Here is a 9,373-nt window from a genome sequence, read left to right as displayed (position 1 = left end):
TTTTTCTTCCTCAACATCTGTAAAAATTAATACACTGAATTCTGGCATTAAAGGCTCACCATCAAGCCAGAGCATCCAGAAAAAACAGGAAATATAACTATCACACACATTTGTGGGTAAAGAATAGTCTATTCCTACCACTTATAAGTGTTGGCATAAAAAAATAAAAAAAAAAAATCAACAGCAGTTGCTTGTGAAGAATCAGCTTCGGAAGAATGGTTGAATAAGATGATTCTTTGTTTCATCACCTTCTTTTTGACCTCAATAATACAGTCATTTCTTTCAAAATACTTACTATAGTGCTATAGACTTGTGTGTGAAAGCTATTTTGATCTTTGAATAGAAGTACTCTGAAGACTCCTTTTCCTAAACTGTGAAGTACTGATAGCTATGCACAGCACAAGACCTGCTCTCATGGGGCAGCAAGCACCCTCTCCAGAAGCAGAGGCAGCAGATAGTGGTACAAATTCCCATGGAGAGCAGCAATATGCTTAGGTGATGCCAGTAGCCCTGACTTCAGCTGTCTACATCTCTCACTGCTTTCACAACTGCCTTGGTCTGCTGGTGTAGAAGAGCAGCACAAGCCCTGTTTTATTTATTTATTTTTAAACACAGCTATGAAATAGTTTCAAGAAGAGTTTGTGGTACCAGTAGTGGAAAAAAGAGGATGCAGGAGGAGGCATGGGAGGCCTCACTAAGAGTTCTGCAAATGTTTAGAGCAAGAAGGTCACCCCTGGTACCAACCCAACCAGCACGCGGTGACCTGAACCTGTGATGTAACCATGGAGCTCATTAGTGCCCATAAATGCACCCTCCAACCTGTTTAACAGCACTGCTCATTAGGGGTAGCACAGCACTCACACTATGCTTGTCCCTTTAAATATTTTGATTGCCTATAGCTGCACAGTTAAGATATCAGTCGAGTACACTTTAATTAGCCCAGAGGAAATCACAGTAGGGATGAAATGAGTTGGGTTGTTATTCTTCTGTTTTTACTAACAGCAAATAAAAGCATGTAATTAGATTAAGACATTTTTGGGATCTTAAGGTTATCATAACTGTAAACAATAGTATATTTATCTAATCTGAGAGCGGCACTTGAAGTATGTTTTAGCTCTGAATAGGAAACATTAAAATTACAATAGGCCTACAGGTTTTTGAAGAATTGCACATGGGTTGAAATACGCAGTTAAGCAGCAGTTGCAGGGGAGAGTTTTAAAGAAGGCTTTCCAGCAAGAAAACCATTTCTGGATTTTTTTTGGCAGTGTCAAAACACATCTTTAGCATGAAATAAAAATATTTTGTTTTGATTTATTCAGACTCATTTATATTAAAATATATTGTTTGAATAATGCATTAGTATGCATAATATTCCATAATTCATAAAGTATGCAGACTAAGATTTAGCAACATAATACTCAAAAAATCTCAATTACTTCAAAATGATGTGATTTTGGTATAACTGAGATAAAGCAATTTAAACAGAATTTTTGAAGACTTCTTTCAGATTTTTTTTCCCCCACATCGTAATTTCAATGCAAGTTTCCTAACAGTTTATCCCACACTATCTGCTATTTGAATTTCAGACAAACTCTTAAGAGCTTGGTTTTCCCTTCAGTTATATTGATGTAAGGAATCTTTCAGCAAAATTATATGAGTATGGCCAAAGAAAAAGTTGAATAATGTGTATTTCACTGAGATATCATTGATTAGTTGTAATAATGTCCTACAAGCTTTATCTGAAAGGAAAATCTGAAAGATTTCATCTTTTAAAGATAGTCTTTTAGACACATTTCCAACCCAGTTTTGCAAAAGTGGTTTGTAATGGGAACTGCAAAGTGAAACAACTGCAGGAAACCACTGCAAGTTTGCTTGCATCAAGGAATTATTGTATGGGAGATATTTGTACTATTATCAGATTTCCCTTCAGCTAAAGAACGTTATGTTCTCACAGCTCCTAAACAGGACTTTGGAATTACCTCTGAAATTCCTTACGGCTCTTACAAATGAGCCCACAGATCCCCTTGGGAACACTGTAGGAAAGCCAGATCTCACTGGGGAGATGATGAGAGACAGCAAAATGAATGAATGTGCAAAAATAAAAATAATAATAATAAAAAAAAGAACCAGCCCAGCCTGCACATGGCCAAGGATGTGATGAGGGCGGAGGGGCTGAAGAAAGGTGATTCAGCACAGTTTCACAAGGCGGTTTGCTATGTTCTAGAGGGAGCATTCTGCAAATTAATTCTCTGACAAAAAATTATCACCAACAGGCTTCTTAAAAAGGAATATTGTTCCTTTAATGGCAAAACCCTCAGAGCTGAAGAAGTCCATACTACCAAATTAATGGGACATGGAGAATTAAATGCTCATCTCCCACTGGGTTCTCTATTGGTCTTTGTCTTTGCATTTTACCCGAATTCTGCCCTGGATTCCACCTAGCACAGATCTATCTAGGGCACAGCAGGAACCCACAGCCACAATCATTGGGGCTTTCACTTTGGAAAGACTCAGAATTCTTAAAATACTTTGAGTACATTCCCATTAATCACTCATTGCAAAATGAAATATATCCAGGAAAACACTATCATTGGTAAGAACTTTTATAGGCTACTATCTTTTGATATTTTCTTTGGAATTACTTTCCTGCTCATCTGTGAGTATACAGAACAAAGGTTTCACATCTCACCTCAGACAAGAAGACTTTGCATTTATTCCTATATTTTACATGGTAGACTGAATTAACCAACAACTGCATCCACTACCAATATTAAGATAGCAACACAGTGGAGTTGGATTTGTCACTGATTAGAGGAGTTAATACTGAGCACTCTAGATAGGATGGTGCAGCTCTTATATGGTACACACCTGTCTTGTAAAAATCAGGGTTATATATATACACTTTTTTTTTTTCCTCTTATTGACTATATAGGGATTTTTACTGATTTCTACCCCCACAGAACCAGCACATCCATAACTGAATGAAACCTCTTCTTCTCATTTTGCTGATCATAGTTTGAAAAATCTTAATACGGTATAGATTACCCAGAATCCTCCCATCACCGACTCATCACTCATACAAAAGCCCTTTCCCTATTACATACATCTCCTGCAGTAAATCTTCCATACTTATTGATTGTTGAACATCAAATTCTGGAGAGAATAACCTAATGAACTTTTCCACATATCACTCTGACCTTTTCTAGATAAATTCAGTAAAGGCAGCATTATTTCTTCCTTCATTCATCTTGCAGTAATTCTGATAGATGCCACCAGAAATGACCCACAAGACTGAGATAATTATTTTCCTGCCAAACGTCACCAAGATCCTGTCCCTTCAGCAGACACTGATAATGCTGTGGCAGACCATACAATGCTGCATAACCATGATATCATCACACATTTATTTCTTTTACTGTGTAAAAAAGCTGCAAATATCAGACTTCGCTTTTTTTTTTTTTTTTTTTTGGATCAGTGGATAGAGAAGAGAGGCAGAAGTACAGCTGTTATCCAAAGCCATGAATGCTCCTCAGAGCTTCTGGAAACTCACCCCCAGGGAGGACAAAATGAAGGCATCAGCTCTGAAGGGTATTTTCAAGTTCAGCAGCTGAGACACCAGGAGATATGGAACACCAAATTAGGCGCTAGCTCCACTGAGCTTCTGTCTATGGCAGAGATCATACAGCACAATGACATCAATAGAAAATCCATAGGTTTTGATTTTATCCTGGATGCAGCTTTCCCATGAAACAGTCTGGTTTGTGACAATTGCTTTATATGTCTGTTCTTAGCAGATGCAGAAGGAAAAGCTAAATGGACATCAAATATCAATCTGTCCTTGCCAGCAACGTACTGCCAGCCCAAACGTCTATTTTAACTCAGAATAATGAGAACATTTAGCCCTTTCAAGTTCTGGTTTCACTTCAGCTAAAGCAACTACACATCAACTTAATGTCTTCCTTTATTCAGTGACACAGAGGTCACCGCTGTGAGATTTATTTGATTTCACAGTTTGGCTAATTAATTTGCTCATTCTGAGCATACACCATCAGCGTTGCTTTTGGAGTAGTACTACCAAAGCAACAGATTAATTTACATGGTACAGTGCATCCGGAATAATTATTACCCCACAGAATTGTTATTGCTCAAAATCTGAGGGGAGAGGGAAGTTCCCTACTGTGATAAAAGGGCTCTGTTTTGGCTTTATCAGCTGAAAACTATGAGGACTAGATTACAAAAGAAGCTTCTTGCTAATACTAAGCAGCACAGATATCCCAAAGTCCATAAAGCTGTTACAAGACCAAATTTGTTTCTCAGTTTTAATTCTTATCAAATTGACAGGCTCAAAATTCTCAAGCCACCCCCATTCCTTCAGCAATATTAGCAGACACTCCACTGATCAATGCCGATTAATATAGCAGCAGTTTCCTTGGCACTCAAGTGCTGCTTACCTGCTGCTTCGAAGCAAGTCTGTATCAAGGTCTTTATAAAGACGTACTTGAAAACTGATGGGAGCACAGGTACAGAAGGGAAACTTTAAGAGGACAGCAAAGTGAGATCTATAGCATCTTGCCTCGAGAAGGTTAAGTACCTCGAGTTCTGGACAACGGATTGACCAAGGAGACAGCTTTTACATTACCATTCAGAGCTGATCTAAATTCTCTTGTTCTGCTTCTTGGGTCTTCGATTTGCTTTGACCAATGCGTTAATTCTTTTCACTAAGCTGCGAGAAGCGATCTTGACTTCTCGCTGGACATCCAATTCCTACAACTCGTTCCCATTTCTGGGATACTCAGCAACTGAAGCTCAGAGGCTGGAGCTGGGTGACAAGGGAGTGAGCTCTGCAGCTGTGAACGCTAACAGCAAGAGTGAGCAAGTGAAGTTTTAAAGGTCTCCAGCATGCCCGAAGAAGGTGACAATTGGGATGAAGTAAAGAGATATCAATGACTGCTTCCCTAATTAGCCTTAGAAAGGACTTGAATAGCTGTCACCTGGTCAAGTGAGCTAAGAACAGGTTAAGAGCGTTAAGACTTCGCAGGTAATTGGCAGACCAGATAGGATGTAATTTGCAACCCATTTGGAAGTGCTCACATTGCACAAAGCGCCACATTACAGGTTACAAAGCAAATATATTGACCCACGTACCTGTTATATTTTCCTTCCATCCCATTCCCGGCTTCTCAGAAGCACAGATAGGTGTATTTATTGTAGAAAACCTTCTATTTATGGGTACCTCCAGCCCTGCAAGGCTTGTGAATACAGGCAACCTACCAAAAGAAGCGTTTGTAGTGCAGTCCTCCCCTTAACAGCAGAGGAGGTTTCCCCGGCCTGTGAGAACTCTGAAGAATCTTCCAGGATGTTCTTATGACAAAACTGTGCTAAGGGAGCCCACAACCTCACAGAAAGGACAGGGTCTGGGCTGCGACAGCCTGCAGCAAGCAGGAAGAAAAAGCAGCCAGACTGGAGCTTTCTGTGTCAGAGGCTCTTAGCTGCAAGGATGAAAGTAACTACGACTGCTGGATGGCTTTTAGGGATTACAGTAACTGAGGAAGTTGCAGGAGAATGTCAATAAAAAAGCTGCTGCTACGTTGGCCATAACTCGTTCAGAGAGCTGACATAGGTGATAAGAGCCTTCAACAGAATGGGCTGAAAAAGATAACTGCTCCCATTTCTTCTCTTTCTCCCCCTCAATTCTGGGGAAGTCAGTAAGGCAGCAGCATACAATGAGCACGTGTATCCTGAAAGAATATTTCTTTGATATCAGGCTCATCACTAAATAGATTAGACTCATAGTAGTAGCAGCTGGAACAGTTATTTCCTGATCTTTGGAGTTTATGCAGCTACACTTCAGGCTCAAAAGAAATGTTATTTGCAGGCATAATTCGTCCTATTTTGACCCCATTCATAAAGTCAAAATAACACTGTATGTTTACTACAGGGGATTTTGAACTCCATTTCACGACTATGATTTAATATTGCCACGGGGAAATCAACCAATCGTGGCACATCAGAAAAAATATACTGGTGACCCCATTTAAAGTGAACTGGTCAACTGAATTGAAATGTTTGAAGATTAAGAATATAGAATTTTATTAGCATTACTTAGACATCATAATACCATCTGCATATAATGCAAACAGATGAAAAGCATTTGCTTTGTGTAGAATATATAACAAGCCCTTCAATCAAGCCTTCTCTACATCTTCCTCCTCCTTCTATAACACGGTTGGACCTTAAGCACCTATTTCCCCAGCCAGGCACCATCTCTCAGTCTCCAATAATCATAGTACACAAAATAGCCATAAAAAAAAAATAAACAAATAAAATAAAATAAAAAAAAAACACACCACCTACCTTTCATCCAAGTACTTCCCTTCCTACACACATCCCCCTCCTGCTCCTTTACCTAGTTCACCCAAGAAACAGCTGCACTTGCTTAAATAAATACCAGTGGTTTCAGCCCACAGGTTCGGTGAGTTCTGATGAACTGAGGAGATTCAAATCACCTGTGTAGTCTGGATTTCTACAAGTAAAATGAAAATAAAATGTGAAAATAAAAAATATCAGTTGATCAAGTGATCAATTGAGGGTCTATGCGTTTATAGCCATATGAAGGCCAATGGCAGGCTGTACCCTGGAGGTTCGAAAATGCCATAGATACAGACATACACATGTGTAGGTGTATTTATATTAAACACACAGATACTGTATTACATATGTCTGTGCAACAACACTGTCTTTTTTCAGCAGATGAGACTACAGAGGTAGAAAAATGAGTGGTTGGTCCTCCTGATAATTTTCTGAACTCGTTGCTTACAAACATCTCCCATTCTCTCTGCTGAGGACCATCCATTAGACAATGCTGTTCCTAAGGCTTGTCATTTTGTTCATGGTTCTTTGCTTTCAAGCAGTGTGCTCACAATAGACATTCAAAATCCCTGTATGCCAGATATAAATACCATATTGTAGCTGCATGAACCTGATTGAAAATGCATTATCTGGTAATGGTACATGGAGCTTATTTCGCATCTCTCGCATTCTCATTCATTGGAGATCAGATCAGGCCAAAAGCTGTAGCCATTGAGTGTACAAGCAATAGACTGTGTAGAATGAACTGTGATATTGATCCACTGCCTGGAGGATAGGTCCCACTATCACAAACAGTATATATAGGCAGCACTGCTGCATACAGTACTTTGAATATACAAGCTAGGACTGGGGCTGCAATTAGAGTTGGGTTAAATTACCAGGCAGAGTTGTTTAAAAAATGATAACCTGTTATGCAAAGGTTAGTTTTGTAAGCTGAGCTGTTGCTTGTGCTTATTCCTGGTGTAATTCCCTCAAAGGACTTTTCTTTTGGCCTACAAAGAGCTGTGTGTGGCTGCAGGTGAGGTAGCAAAGCCTGTAATGCCATCCTTAAAGTGCATGGAGGCATGAGATGTGGAGATGTAGCCATGGAAAAAGAGTGCAGTTGGTAATAGTAGGTATCTGGAATTGGAACAGAAGTGCATTTCTAAAAAGAGCCAGTCTGCATGTGATAGTGACCTTTACACTGTGGGGGAGCAGAAGGGCTGTGACTTTTAATTTGACACTCAACTTCATGGTCTGCATCAACCAAAGCTCTGTACGTGGTCATAGATGTATCTGTTGCTCTCTCTTGCGTGAGTTCCCTAATTTAGTGATCTACTCCATTCTGGTAGCTATTTCTATCAAGCAACACAATTTAAATTTTCTCACTGACGACCATCATCAATACAATTGTACTATGATTATCAGACTGTTTGTGCACTTATCCTACAAATACAAACTGAACTATACACAAAGTACTGTGCAAACTGTATACAGAGCCATATTTTCATTTGCTTGGTCTATTGGAGGGATATGAACTGAGTGCCTAATTAAAATGAAGTGAAACTCGTAGCAGTTTATTTGCACAGCAGTGCATTTGCCACGTTAGTCATTACATTGCATTCAGTACCTTACCATTTAGTTATAGTACACCAGAACTGCCACTTAAAATGAAGTGTAACATATTCTTTCTTTTATTTGTGTCCAGAGTCTTAACCATCTGCTTTATGTGGTTTCATCAGTTTACACATCATGCTACTAATGAAGACAAAGCTCTAATTGAACAGTGCTGTAAATGATAAGAGGGACCCATGCTTACCAGCAATGGGTGAAACTTGAACAATTCACTTCTGATCACCATTCTACATGTAAATTTATGCCAGTCTTACCTTTAATGAGTCCAAAATCAAGAAAGAGGTGGAATTACAGATTCCATCAATGCAATTCCTGGAATGGAATTGCAGATTCGGGACTATGAAGTGCATACATATTGCAGTATTCAAACAATCTCTTCACTGAAGAGCATTGTATGATTCTATGATTTGTTTTTCTCTGTAAAAAGTCCTGTTCATCATAGCATACATCAATTTAGTGGCTGAAGAGAGTGAGATATCTAAGTACAGATAGAATGGTTCTGGTCTCCAGGAGGATATATTTCCTCTGGATCTTTTTTGGAGGTGCAGAGTGTGTACCCAGAAGATGACCTCAGGAAATGGAACAAAGATGCAGTGCTTATGGGACAAAGGACACCCTTCCTCTGCAACCAGTGACTTAAAGTTCTTCACCACCTGAATGGCCCAAAGTGCTGAGCAGGGATCTCACCTTTCTTCAGCTGGAAGGACTTCTTTTGCTTTTAATTGCATATGCTATGACAAACTACTGAGCCCTTACTGTGAAATTTAAACCAGAAGCCAGCACACTGCTAAAGCAGTACGAAAGCACAGATAAAGCAGATCTGCGAAGCCTTTGAAGAAGTGTCTGTGAAAGAAGAAAAGAATGAAATGCAGATGCAAAGTGTGTGTGTGTTTCCTGTACCAGCATAGTGAAGGTGTCCCAACTAGGCTGGGGATCCTAAGAACTGTAACCAGACATAAATTTTAAAAAAAATGCATTGATTACAATTGTAAATCCAAGGTGCTATTCCCAATGTCTCTACTAAGTAATCTTATACTGAATTGTTTTACAGTAGCATAGAAAAGATCTTTGAGATTTTTGCTCAATTTAAATAAATCTTGTAAAGAAAATGTGTTGCCTCATTCAGCAAACATCAAACATAAGCATTTCAGTTCAACATCAGAGGTTGCGTAAACAGTATGCAAAAACTGGGTCAAAATATTTGTTTTAAAATGCTGCATATCTAAATAGGAAAGGGAATTGTTAATCCACGGACAGAATGGATCACTCTTGCACTGATTACTTTCTTCTAATTGTTTTTTAATTGTTGCCATTGGTACTGTGCATAAATGGTGCGCATAAATAATTCTACTTTAACAGAAGAGTTTGCTGAATTGGAGATATTAATTTA

This window comes from Tympanuchus pallidicinctus, unplaced genomic scaffold (genome assembly GCF_026119805.1).
Source record: "Tympanuchus pallidicinctus isolate F22 unplaced genomic scaffold, pur_lepc_1.0 scaffold17, whole genome shotgun sequence".
Lineage (NCBI taxonomy): Eukaryota > Metazoa > Chordata > Aves > Galliformes > Phasianidae > Tympanuchus > Tympanuchus pallidicinctus.
This window is presented reverse-complemented; position numbering follows the sequence as displayed.